This window comes from Herpailurus yagouaroundi, unplaced genomic scaffold (assembly GCF_014898765.1).
Source record: "Herpailurus yagouaroundi ecotype Mexico unplaced genomic scaffold, PumYag 159, whole genome shotgun sequence".
Taxonomy (NCBI): Eukaryota; Metazoa; Chordata; class Mammalia; order Carnivora; family Felidae; genus Herpailurus; species Herpailurus yagouaroundi.
Window position 1 is genome coordinate 69967352 of NW_024412400.1, and position 14472 is coordinate 69981823.

General features: G+C 40.1%; 1 protein-coding gene across 3 annotated transcripts in view; it reads right to left on the reverse strand.

The window, feature by feature from the left end:
* Positions 1 to 14118, reverse strand: part of TBL1XR1 (TBL1X/Y related 1) — a 184279-nt gene extending 170161 nt beyond the window's left edge. Inside the window, exon 1 of one of the 3 annotated variants that reach the window (XM_040480800.1) lies at positions 13993 to 14118. The gene's annotated coding sequence lies outside the window, so the exon portion shown is untranslated. Of the gene's footprint in view, positions 1 to 13196; positions 13304 to 13992 lie in introns of those variants that run through there. The other 2 variants (XM_040480799.1, XM_040480796.1) reach the window with 2 other exon arrangements.
* Between the last annotated feature and the right edge of the window lie 354 nt (positions 14119 to 14472).

A 14472-nucleotide genomic window follows, 5' to 3' on the forward strand; every position in this document is an offset into this window, starting at 1 on the left:
ACACACACACACACACACACACACACACACACACACACACACACACACACATTCTGTCAACAGAGATTTCTGGTGATATTCAAATGGCTATAGTTCTTGCTTGTGCCTAAAGCCTTGCAGCCCCCATGCTCTTCCCACAGTTCAATCCATTTTGGGATTCTATTGCCAAGGAATCCTTCTCTTTGGCTTAAGCTAACTTGAACTATCTCTTGTACACCTACGAGTTCTAATTCATATACCAACTTGGTGAAGTTAGCCTAGATTAATCGCAACAGAATAGCACAGGTAAATGGAATTAAAAGCAAATTACAGAATCTCTTTAACCTGTAAAAAACATAAATAGGAATATCTAGCTCTCATCACATAACTTGAATGAAATATGTATTTTAACTTAAAACGAAAGTGTTAACTTCTTAAAATCTAACATTTTATGGTAACAGAAGCACATTCAAATTTGCTCATCAATTATCCATTTACCTGTTTCTTCCAGATTGATTCAAATACCATCTGTAGTAGTTCCTCCAAGAAAAGCATACAGCACTCACATATACATCCCTGGGATTCCAAACAGTAAATGCAATAAGCCTCTTTTGACCCTCCCCTAAATGCTGATTTTTAATGAATTATTTCCAGTATTCTACTGTAAGGAGGAAACAAGTTAAAGCTATCAGCTGGTTACAAAAGCATTTCTGAGCAAACAATTCACTCAAATATTTACTGAACACCTACCAGTCCTGTTTTGTCCTGGAGTGACAAGACAGAACCCATCCCTGTTCTCATGGAGTGTAAATTCCAGAGGTGAATAAAACAAACAAAAAGAAACAATGATCAAAGCTATTTCAGAGAGACTAAATGTTATGAGGAAAATACGAGGGTCCTGCAACTGAAAAAGGCTAAGGAGTGAGCAGCTATTTCAGTGTGACCTCTCAGGTGGTGGCACTGGAAGTGAAATCTGAATGACATAAAAAAATTAGCCATATGACAATCTCAGGGCAAAGCCTGAGGCAGACAGCAAAGCAATTAAGGCACTGAGACAGGAACAAGCTTGTTCAGTGGGAATGGAGCTGGTATGTCTGGGCACAGTGAACGAGGGGAAGACGGGCAATGTGAAACAGGAGAAGGTTTGTGAGGTGGTCACAGAGCAGATTATGTGGTGGGGGGTTCCTGACAACCTAAGGAAGGACTTTTGGATTTCACCCTGAGTGTGAAGAAAAACCCACAGGATAGGGAATAGGGAAGAAAACTGACATTTAGTGAGCATCTTTCATAGTGCCAAAGTAAACAGCATATAAGAATGTTTCCACCATGTATGCTATAAAACAACAGATGCATTTGTGTAAATTATACTGTATGCACTTATCATACTTATCAAAGGTCATTAGTATGCTGTTACAATAAAAAAAAAAAGTCACTTTTCCTGTTACTACCAGTTCTCACTTGTAGGAAATCACCTCTACGTTGATTTGTCAGACCAAATGAACCAACCAATATTATCTACTACAGAACATACATACATGAGTCATCTAGAATAAAATGCAAGAAGGGCAAACGAGACTAGATGAAATAAAGACAGTCAGTTATTCATGAGTATAGGACTCAAAAACAGGCAACAAGGCAAGTAGAGAAGCACCAAATTAGAAAACATACCCACATTCAAGAAGCAGAGGGTCCATGGATACAAAAGATTGTTATCTACTTAAACAAAAAATACTCTCCTACAGATGAGTAGACAAAGGGTAAAAAACACAAAAGCTTCTAAAGTAAATTCTCTGTTCTTTTCATTTCATAATACCTTGCCTGTTTCAACAACATTCAGAGAAAAGTAAAAATACTTTTTTTTTTTTTTAATTTTTTTTTTCAACATTTATTTTTGGGACAGAGAGAGACAGAGCATGAACGGGGGAGGGGCAGAGAGAGAGGGAGACACAGAATCTGAAACAGGCTCCAAGCTCTGAGCCATCAGCCCAGAGCCCGACGCGGGGCTCGAACTCCCGGACCGCGAGATCGTGACCTGGCTGAAGTCGGACGCTTAACCGACTGTGCCACCCAGGTGCCCCAAAATACTATCTTTTAAATGCACCACCCTTGGTAACTTTTTAAATCTGTTGATGAATTTTAAAACATTTATAAATACAAATATTTATTAAAATATCACTGAAATACTGTGTCAAGCATTGTACCTACCAGATGCTAAGGATAAAGATGGGTGAAAGCCTTCCCAAAGAAGGCTTTTGCCTAGTGAGACAGGACTCAACAAGTAACTCAAAGGGAGATCTGTGCTAGAAGCAGATGATTAGTGGTCACAGGCCAGGATGTCAACTTAAGACTGTCACAGAAAGAAGCTTAACCTTCAATCTGATGGTGTAACTTCATTCAGCCAAAATGTTGTGGTATGTCAGTTTTTAAACACTATAAGACAATCTATACAAACTTCTTCTCTAATGAAATAGAAAAATCTTACTATAATGGTTATTATTTTGTTACTATTCTTTATGAAAAGCAGTCAGGGTTCTTAATCCAGAGATGTTGGCAGATTAATCCTCCCAAAAATCTTATATTCATATTTATTAGCAATCAAATGTCTTTATTCTTCGTATCTTACTTTGAATGCACACTTTGGGGGATTAGAACTTCAGAATCCTAATAGAGCCTCAGAAAACTACCTAAAGAAATCAGCACCAATAAATGTGACTTACCTATGCTCTATCATTCACGACGACAATTTGATTCTAATTTTTAGTACTGACTCTAAATCCATAAAACTTAGAGAATTACAATTCTACACTACTTTAAACCAGTATTTTTTAAATTTGGTAAATAAAATCATTTTCAATTCATAAATTTATAGAAGCATGTTTTTAAATGAAAGATTATAGAAAATGCCTATACTAGCTATTAAGGCAAAACTTCAGTATTTTTGCACATATACATATCCTGTTATGTCTTATATATTTCTCAGTGAAAGTCCAAGTCTGCATAACATGCAACATGCATATTTGAAATAACTGATCCATACAAGCAACATCCACTGGGGAGCCAGAGAGGAGTGTTTCATTTCCCAGAGAACAGAAAAGGAGTGGAGAGTCCATTCCAGAAAGTAAAAAGACTAATTTTTTTAGGAAAAGCAGTAACTTTTTTTTTCTCGAAGTATCAAGAGGTAACCAAAAATATTTAAAAATTACTGTAAAACAACATATACGGATGCCTGGGTGGCTCGATCAGTTGAGCGTCCAACTCTTGGTTTCAGCTCAGGTCATGATCGCACAATTCTGTGAGTTCAAGCACCATATTGGGCTCTGCACTGACAGCACAGAGCCTGCTGCTTGGTATTCTCTCTCCCTCTCTCTCTACCCTTTCCCCACTGTGCTCTCTCCAAATAAATAAACTTAAAATATATATATGTACCAGATACATAACAAAGGCACACAGTACACATTCTCTTTTTATTTTTTTAAGTTTTATTTTTATTTAAGCAATCTCTACACCCAACATCAAGACCCTCACATCAAGATTCGCATGCTCCTCTGACTGAGCCAGCCAGGCGCCCCCAAGTTCTCATTTTAGAGTGAGCAACATGGGAATGCAAGCTGGTGCAGTCACTCTGGAAAACAGTATGGAGGTTCCCCAAAAAACTAAAAATAGAACTACCCTACAACTCAGCAGTTGCACTACTAGGCATTTATCCACGGGATACAGGTGCGCTGTTTCGAAGGGACACCTGCACCCCTATGTTTATAGCAGCACTATCCACAATAGCCAAAGTATGGAAAGAGCCCAAATGTCCACCAATGGATGAATGGATAAAGAAGATGTGGTGTGTATATACACACACACACACACACACACACACACACACACACACAAAATGGAGCATTACTTGGCAATCAAAAGGAATGAAATCTTGCCATTTGCAACTACATGGATGGAACTGGAGGGTATTATGCTAAGTGAAATTAGTCAAAGAAAGACAAAAATATGACTTCACTCATATGAGGACTTTAAGAGACAAAACAGATGAACATAAAGGAAGGGAAACAAAAATAATATAAAAACAGGGAGGGGGGCAAAACAGAGGAGACTCATAAATATGGAGAACAAACTGAGGGTTCCTGGAGGGGTTGTGGGGGGGGGGGGGTGAGCTAAATGGGTAAGGGGCACTAAGGAATCTACTCCTGAAATCATTGTGGCACTATATGCTAACTAATTTGGATGTAAATTTAAAAAATAAAAAATAAAATTAAATAAATAAAATGGCTTCCAGATTAAAAAAAGAAAAAGAAGAGTGAGCAACAAAAGCTCAGTCACAAAATACAGAACTGGGAATTCTGGCCATCCAGTTCTCTGCAGTTGCCACAGGAAGCCCTGACAGGTTTACAAGGGGGAGTGTCACTTTTCTGCCTCTCTCTACAGCTGTTACTGCTGCACTTAACAAAGCCACCAAGTAGTAGCAAGCATTACTTCCCATGTGCCAGGCCCTATGGTAACTGCTTTACACATATTCACACTTGAATCCTCACAAGTGTTCTATGACGCATGTATTAATTACTCCTTATTTCCATTTTTCAGAGTGGAAACTGGAATTACCTAATTTTCCAGAGCCATACAACTAATAAGTAGGGGTGACAAACCAGCCATGCCGGACTCCAGACAACCGAGCTCTTCGCCACAGCAACATACTACAGTAAGAGTTAACTGCCTAAGATCAGACACTTACCCTGCCTAGCAATCTTATCATTAAAGAGAGAAGCACTGCTCCCAGGGAAGCAGGTCACACTGTCAAGTCACAGTGAAGCAGAATTAAAGGCACAAAAACAGATGCTACCTTTCTCTGAGACTTTCCAGCTTAAGTTGAAAATGAGGAGCACAACTAGAACACCCTTTAGAATAAACTAAACATTCAATGAACAATTACAAGTGACGCCAACTTATACATACATGTAAATTCCCAAGTCAGGGATTGTGTAGTATCAAAACCCAGTTCCACAAATTCCATTATACCAAAAACTATCACAATTATTAAAAATCAACCACTAAACTATGAGAAATACAATTTTCACCTGATTTCCAAACCCTTGGCAAAACACCTTTGAAATCAGACAACACCTACATACATCTGTACAACCAGTATCTCCTTCTAATATTTGCACTGAATTTCTAATTATCGACCTTGGATAGGACTTGAAAATCACCAAGTCACTATTACTAAATAGTTCAAGTGGTCTGCTGACCCAATCATGGAACAGACCAACACTTTTTAATCATACTCAGTGGCTCTAATTTTCCCAACAAATCTGACAAATTAAGTGTTTGCAGAAATATACACAATTCCAGCTCTTCAAGAACTGTCTGAGAAGCATAGGAAAAATTAAGTTTTCTCTCTTCTTCTGACTGTCCAAATTGAAAGAAATAGAAAGATTAAGAATTCTTAACCGGATGCCTTGATTTTTCACAATCAATACTTTTTTTTAAATGGTAATACTGACATAGCAAGATTCAAACAGTTCAAAAGGTTATACATGAAAATAAGTTTCTCCCACATCTGACCACATGATCTCCCCATCCCAACCTCACCCCCTAAAATCACTGTTACTAATCTCTTGTGTATCTTTCTGTAGTCATCCTAAACACGTAAAACATACATACACACAACTCATACACTCTCCCATCATGTCTGTGTCCTCCTCACTGCCCTTCTCCCCTTTTGCAAGCTAAAATGGCAGCAGACTACAACATCCTCTGCCTGTTTTTTCACTTAAATGTATCTTTGAGAACCTATAAATACTAACAAGAAAGTTATAAACATTAATTCTAAACAAATCTGTAAAGGAACACTTCACACAAAACAACTCTCAACAGATGTTAAAACTGGTGACCTCTGCTAGCAGGATAAAAGGAAAGCCAAGGTCAAAGAAGTAATCCCCCAACCATGAGGGCCTGTTAGTTCTCAGAGAATAGGAAAACTACTTCCCTGACACAGTTAACAGACTGCAATCCTAAACTCAGTCTAGGATCTCACAAAGATACACTGTTTACTAAAGAAAACAGAGAAAGGTGATTTAAAGAAACCCCATTACTTTAGTGGGAGAAAACTTAAGTATAAAAGGTGCCTAAGAACTATACTAAAGCTACATATATCATCTAAAAATTCACACATGTATGATAAATTCTATTCCATAAAAGAACAATTACACAGGGAAAAAAAGACATTAAGGAAATTCATTATCTATTTCCATTACCTTATTTCAGAAACCCAAAGCAGATGACCCAATTGCCTTATACTGAAAGTTAATGACATCTGATAGCCAAAAAATAGAAATGGAACAAAATCAGTATACATTCTACCCAATTAGCTTGTTCAAATTAAGAGGAAAGCATAAAACACCTCTCACTAACCCATAAGCTGTATTCTACTGGCAGTTGAAGGTTAACTAGCAAAATATACCATTACTATAAATTCTCTGGAGGTGTCTGCTTATGCTAATGCCAAATGCTTTCTATTATTCTATGAAAGGTTATAGATTTTTAGCCATTAAGCATATTTTCCATGTAGATCTCCCTCAAAAAAATTACATAAATGACAGAATCTCCAAATTTTAACACAGGAATTGACTATACAAGTATTGCTTGAAAGGATGAACTAGCTTTACATAACACTTCATTTGAACCTCTTCAGTTGCATTTCTAAAAACTAAATGATTTACCCTTGTAACTATGGCTTTGCAAAAAATGATAAAAATTTATTTGCTTAATACTGAATCCATATTAATATACTAGCCACCATTTAAGTGGATAACAGTAACAACAAAGCAGCAAATATCCACTTAACTGATTATCTATCTCATTACAAAGTCCTATCACACAAAGTGCTGGAAAGGACACAATGAAAAAAAATGAAAGAAAAGGACTAATTACCACCTTTGAACTCGGACAAAATAGATATCAAGAAGTACACTGGTATCTAGTTCCTAAAAAGTAAAAATTATTCACTGCTTTTAAGGTATTTAAAATTTTAAACGTCTCATTAAAAAAAAAAAAAATGTTTGAGAGTCCAGAGTACAATTTTATATGAAAAAGAATTATTCTATTAAGAGACTGGAAGCACCATCTCTGACCCTTGCTTTCCATGTTCTCCTCTGTTCTACCACCTGAAAAAAATTTACAATTGCTTAAGAGGAAAACAGATGGCAAACTCCTCAGTTTAAACATTCACTACCTATTCTTCCTCATTCAAAGTATTCATCTCACATTCTTTAATCTGGATACTCTTTGTATATTTACTGAAATTTAATTGTTGGTCTTTCAACACGACCTATACAGTTTGTATTAATTCTAAATTACAATAAGCTCTTACAGGGGCACGTGGATGGATCAGTCAGTTAAGTGTCAACTTCAGCTCAGGTCATGATCTTGTGGTTTGAACCCCGCGTGGGGCTCTGTGCTGACAGCTCAGGGCCTGGAGCCTGCTTGGGGTTCTGTGCCTCCCTCTCTCTCTGCCCCTCCCCCACTGGTGCTCTGTCTCTCAAGAAATTAAAAAAATAAAAAAGTATAAGCTCTTAGAAAGCAGGGGGACAAGCAGCTCATTTTGTTTGATGCAAATAAAATCATGCTGAGAACCTCATATTTAAATATTAAAAAATTCAACAGGATATAATACCAAATTAGTTGCTTTAGAATAAATTACCCAGGTTGTGAAGAACTAATATGGCACCCAGCCTTACCATAAAAACCTACTGAAGAGACGGTTATGGTAACTTTCTTCTGGTAGACTGAACCCACCTACACCATAAAATAGACACACTCTACACTGAATGTTAATACCCTCACAGTAATGACTCAAATGAGACTCCAATGTGGTCAAGATGCTAAAAACACAATCTTATTTAGGCACACTACAGAGAAAATAATGAGCAAAAAAGCCTGAGAGGTTAAGAAAATAAAGTACAAAATCCTAAGTTTCATTATAACTGCCACAAATACACCCAAATAAAGCCAACTTAGGGTGACAGGATTCCCAACTAGACTAGGTTCCTCACCAAAATCATGGCTACAATTCCAGGACCAAGATTTTTTTCTCTTCCTTGTCAACACTAGTAGCATCAAAATTCAAATTAACAGTTAAGTGCTGCTACAGCACACCTCAACCTTGAAGGTCTAAGTCCAACAGAAGCTGCAGCCACATCAACAGTAGTATAGGACCCATCACCACTTATTTTACCATGGGCACTTGTAGAAAGAAACAATCCATTGTAATATGAAGATAGTATGGTACAAAAATCAAAAATTCTGCTAATACCAGAAGAAAAAAAGCCCTTTCCTTCAAGAAATGTAACATGTAGTTGGGGCTAGGATAAACAAACCCATGAAATAATAATTATGGAGGTTGTGATAGTCATTAAACACAATGGTATCTCAGTGAAGAAATATCCTGAGTCGAGATAGCCAGAAACAGCTTCAGGGAAGGTGGACTGAAACTAGACTATAAAAAAGACAAAGGGAAGGACAAGCATGAGTGAAAAGCAGAAGAGTAACGTGTATGCAAAACCGCAGTATCTGATAGGCAGGCCAGAATCACAGTTGGGAGAAGAGAGGGAACTATAGCTGAATAGGTAAAATAGAGCCTTAAAAAGCCAGACTGAAGCTTATGAACCCTATCCAGTTGGCAAAGGGAAGCCATTATGGGTTCTCCACAGCAAAGGAACTGACACGATGAAATCAGTATTTTAAATAAATCACACTGCCAAGCAGTTACAGAACACAGAATGGAGAAGAAAGCCTGCTCAGAGCAACCTACTAGAAAATTAATGCAATAATCCAGACCTAAAACCATTCATTCAGTCTTTTGTTCATTCACTGTGAAGCAGTAGACTGCTAGCTAAGAACACTGGCCTAGAATCAGACACACGGGGCCTAAACCCCTCTGTGCACCCCTTACTACTGAGCCTTGGCTTCCTCACTGTTAAAATCAAGGTATCAGCCACTCAGATTGTCCAAGTCCCTGTCAAAGCAGCTGTGTGGTCCTGACCCATAAATTCTATTAGTAGTTAACATCACTGCTGAATAGTAAAAATGGGAAGTGAAAATAAGACAATGCTTAGAAATGTATCAGAGCAACAGAACTTCCAAGTAGAACTGTCTTGACAGCAGCTGAAAATATGGAACAAGAACACAGGTGAAAGGTCAAGGCTACAGAAAACAATGATCCACTTAAAGTCATCACTTCAATCTAAAAAGGAGATCCTAGGTACTTGCCAGATCCAGCCCTGAAAAACAAAATTCCTTTATTTAAAGAGTTGGAAAATGTTCCAAATGGTGGGAGATTTTAAAAGTCCAAGTAACAAAAGAACAGCAATAAAAGTCAGGCAAAAGACCCAACACTGGGGGCGCCTCCGTACCCCAAACATCCAGCTCTTGATTTCAGCTCAGGTCATGATACCAGGGTCATGAGATGGAGCCCAAGTCCCCTTGTCGATGGCTGTGGAGACTGCTTAGGATTCTCTCCCTCCCTCTCTCTACCCCTCCCTAACTTGGGTGCTCAGGCACACACCCTCATTCTCAAAAAAAAGGCGAAAGACCCAGCACTAGCACTGTCACCATACAATGCTTGATATTGTTCCTAGTTTTAAAATCAAATCTAATTCTTCAAGGTTAAGTCTTCAATCACAACTTCAAGAGCAAATACATTAAGTTTATTTCAAATATTTTACCCAGGAAGCTCAGGAAATAAAACTACTAAATATTTTCTATGACACGGCCCCACTAAAGAACAAATAAAATGTAATACAAAGAAGCAAACTTCAAATCCAAACCCAACATCATCATCTTTAACAGCTTACATTTCCATGATACTTGTATGTCAAGTATTATTCTCAGCACCTTACACATACAATTCTCTCAATCTTTTCAACTCTAGAAGCTGACAGTCCACATCATGCAGAAAGGAAACAAAGAGGGAGTCACTCCCCTTAAGGTTGCATAGGCAGTAAGGAATGGAGCTGGAGTTTGAACCCAGGCAGTTTGCCTCAAAGACCCCCGATGGAACACTATGCTACACAAAAAGACTTAACGTGACATTCTTACACAAGTTTTGAGGAATACATACTCTGAGGATGAGGATAATTAAACATACTCTTACTTGCTTTTCCTTCTTAATTTTAGTCATGGAACCATATTTTCTTTTTCCTACTGGCAGTACTTGGAAAGGCTACTTCACTGCTGTCCATCTTAAAGGTAGGAAACAGAGCAGTTGGCAAGGGGATTGCATCTTATTAAATGGTTCTAGAGAGTTAAAGACGATGTAGGTAGGACTCCTATGAATTTCATTTATCCATGCAATTACTTGACCCAGTTAATAGAGATGCCCAACTACAGAATTATAAACGCTAATTTTTTCCAAGGACATCTGACAAAACAGCTGGAAAAATCTGGCACAGCTACACTCATCCAGAACGAGCACAGACTAGGACTTAGACCTACATGAGAACCCTAATGCATCATTTGATCATTCTGTGGCCTAGGACAAGGGAATTAACTCTGCACCTCTGTTTCATCATCCACAGATCCAGTACTACCCACTTCATAAGATTAGCCTGAGGTATACATGACAGAGAAAGCACCTCAACACCTTTCCTAGATCATAACCCAAGCAAAGTCTCTTTCCTCTGGCTCTTCATAACAGGGCAATTAATTGTACTCTTACAGAGTCTAATCCTGCAGGTGTTGGAGAGTAAACCTCTCCAGCATCAGCTTTTTTTTTTTAATTCAAGTTTCTGTTGGTGATAGAACAGGCGATACCACCATGATGGTCTCCAAACTGGACCATACTCTTACTAACTCACTACTATACAGCCCTGGGTCCTAACCCCTCTATACTATGGGGATGTATAAATGGCTCTGTTAGCTGATTTTTTTTTGTATTTCAGTGACAAACTACAAATGTTATTTGTGAAATAAGTCAAATTCGCATATACTAGAAAAATACAGTCCCACAGTGCCAATATTTCTGCCATCTCTCTCCCCTGACTTACTGTCACTCACATTCTTTACAATTCTTTTTTTTTCTAATTTTCTTTTTACATTTATTTATTTTTGAGAGACAGAGTGAGACAGAGCATAAGTGTAGGAGGTGTAGAAGAGGAGGAGACACAGAATCCGAAGCAGGCTCCAGGCTCCGAGCAAGCATTCAGCAACAGAGCCTGACACAGGGCTCGAACCCGTGAACTGTGAGATCATGACCTGAGTCGAAGTCGGTTGCTGACTGAGCCACCCAGGCACCCTTCCTCTCAATTCTTATATAAAAGACACAGGAATTGAGTAAACCCAACAAATTATTTCTACTAACTCCATCAAAATACATTAAGTCAGAAATTCTTTGTAGTAATACTGTTGGAGTAAATCTTAAAACTCCTGTGTCAGCTACTCAGCTGACAAGGTTGTACTTAAACATCATCGCTATGTAGGAACAGATGTATTTATTCAACAGGTTGTCATTACAAAGGTTCATTAGTCACATCTCTTTTTATCAGTACCCCTATATTTATATTAAGCTTTTGCCCTTTCTGCTTATTAGCTTGAAAGGCTCTCAGGAAGTACTTATTTTCCTGGTAGGCACTATCATGATAATCATGATAAACCTTAATTAGATGTTGAAAACACAAATAACAAAAAAATTCATGGACACACGTAAAAAGTTATTAAAATGTCTAACACTTCTTTGAGACAACCAATGCAAAAATACAACCTCCACAAGGGGCCACTCCACATATACCACATCTCCCAAATTAATAACTGAAGTTGGTATATGCAAGAAAAGCATTTTATAAACTGATGGTGAGCTTTGCAACAATTTTTAAGTCATTAACAAGTCCATTAAGTTCTGTAACAGTAAGGGAAACTTTTTCCACTTACATATGGTTTTCATCCTCCATACAGTGTACCATTTTGCCCTATAGATCTCATTCTAACTATTCAAATAGCAAAAAAGAGTAGTTATTTGTGGATTTAATGGTTGTGGTTACATAGATCACACAATGCATTATAGCAACACGGGAAAAAAATCATATTCCAAACAGGCAGAAAAACCACAATTTCAGAGCAAAAAGTATAAACACACATCTCACGCCTAACCACTCGTAGGCATATTTTCTTTTTGCCACCCTTCCTTCACAGGTAAATGCTAACTATTTCTAGAACCCTCAATGATGATTTCTCAAGCTTGCTTGCCATGAACTCCCATGATACACCCCAACAAACACACTGTTTTCATGGAGACAAAGCTGCCCTATTTCCCTAGACTACAAACTTCTTAAAATGGTGAGAACATACAGTCCCAGGAAATAAGGATTACTAACAAACAACAATGTAGCACAGGTCTTATTTAACAAAAATGAAAATGAACTACACTGAGAAAGCCAAAAAGTCACTCACTGTATCTTCAATGTGTAATTACTATATTTTTTATAATTTGGTTTAGTAAGTAGATGAAAACACCACAGGGGCCTTATACTATGCAATCTGATAAAGAAGTCTTTGGGAAAAATGGAGGAGAAAAACCATTACTTAATTACATGGGGGGAGGGGAGGTCAGGCAATTCAGACTAGAAATCACCCATCATTTCACCCACCACATTTTACTAACAAGCTTATTTAAATCAGCATAAGGTTCTTGTATGGAAAACAAGGAAGCCAACAGTAAACTTCCCTAAGTCAACTGTAAATGACATACGTACTAAAACTCTTCACCTTGGTGCACAGTCCAAGATTCTAAGTAAACTCCAGACACTGAGAAAATCTAGCTTTTAACTAGGTCTCAGCACTTGTCATTTGTAATCACCAAATTATTTTAGAGAATGTTATGAGGTAACTTAGTAACAGGAGCATTCTTTAAGAGCCATTTCAACCGAAATTTTACATGAAACACCATTTTCACAACCTAAATTTAATCTCGGTTGCCACTGCAAAGTGATGCCTCTTTCGGCAAATTAGGAACTTCCAAAAATACTGAACATGTTAACACATGCATGGTTTCCCTCGAGCTGCCATTTAAGATTAATAATTTCACTTGAATAAAAGTCGGCTTCTGTTTAAAAAAAAAAAAAAATGACATCGGTTGCAAAGAGGAAGTTACCGAGAAACCACCCTCACAACGTGGCCTTTACACTGTCAGAAAATAATGTGACTTTGTGCCACCCAAAACTTACCAGGAAGCTGGCAATAACTTTGCCAATTCTACACTTCTGAACCCAACTTCAAAGAGACTCTAGCAAATACCTCCTTAAGACGATAAAAGGCACTAAGTTACAAATAAACACGTCCGGGAGTGCGGCCCCGCGGCCGCGCGCCCCTCCCCCTCCAGCGCCCCCGCCCGGGACGCGCGGCCCCAACAGCCGCCCGCAGCCCCCAGCACGCCAACCCGGGTCGCCGCGCCTGCACCGGGGACGCGCCTGGGGAGGGGAGCAGATTTCCATTGCTAACAGAATAACGTGCACCGAAAAGATCCCTCTCCTCTGCTAAAAATAGGCTATAAAAGAGTCGGCCTCATGATGGCTCCTTGATTCAATTTGCTGCAAATTCTTTCCTGAAAGCCTCCCCCCACATACATACATACACACACACACACACACACACACACACACACAAAAAGGGGGTGTAAATGCACGAAGGGTGGAAGCGGGGGAGAAGGCCGAGGCGCACATTTTCGGGGACAACATAATAAGGGTGAGGATCCCCGAGATCAGGAAAGGGTAGGGGGTGGGCAGGCACGTGAGCATTTCAAAGAAGCCTGAGAGGAAAAAGGGGGGATGGGGCACCCTAAATGCCTTCCCTGCCTTCCCCTCCCCCACCAAAACCCCAGCTCGCCAAAGGGCCAAGTTGAAAAATGCATGTTCCACTTGTGCCCATCCCCCCGCGGCCCAGCGCCCCCCAGCCGCCTCCGCCCGCGCCCCCCGCCCCGGCCCGCGGCCGCCCCCACCCCGGGGTCCGGCCCCCAGCGCTTACCTGGAAACGGTGGCCTCCGACGCCGCTCCCCCCTCCCGGGAATGGAGGCACAAGGAAATTCCCCTCCTCGCCGCCGCCGCCGCCGCCGCCTCCAACCACCCCCAAAATAACCCCTCCGGGGGGTGAGAGGCAATTATAACCCCGGCGAGCGGAGGGCGCGGGGGATGGGCGCCGGGCGGGCGGGGGCGGGGAGCGCGGCGCGGGTCCCCAGGTGGCGAGCGGAGGTGCTCCCGCCGCGGGGGGAGGGGCGGGGGCGCACGCGGCCGGCGGCGGGGGGAGGCGGCGCGCGGGGGAAGGGCGCGAGCGGGGAGAGGAATTGAGGCAGAAGGTAAAAGCTGTTACTAAGGGAAAGAGCCAAACGGTTCGGAGCAGCCAACGGCTCAGACACTCAACACTGGGGAGAGAGGAATGGGGACCAGCCAGGCACAAATGAGCTCGCGAGGCCCGCGGCGGCGGCGGCCGCGCAGCAAAACAAACCCG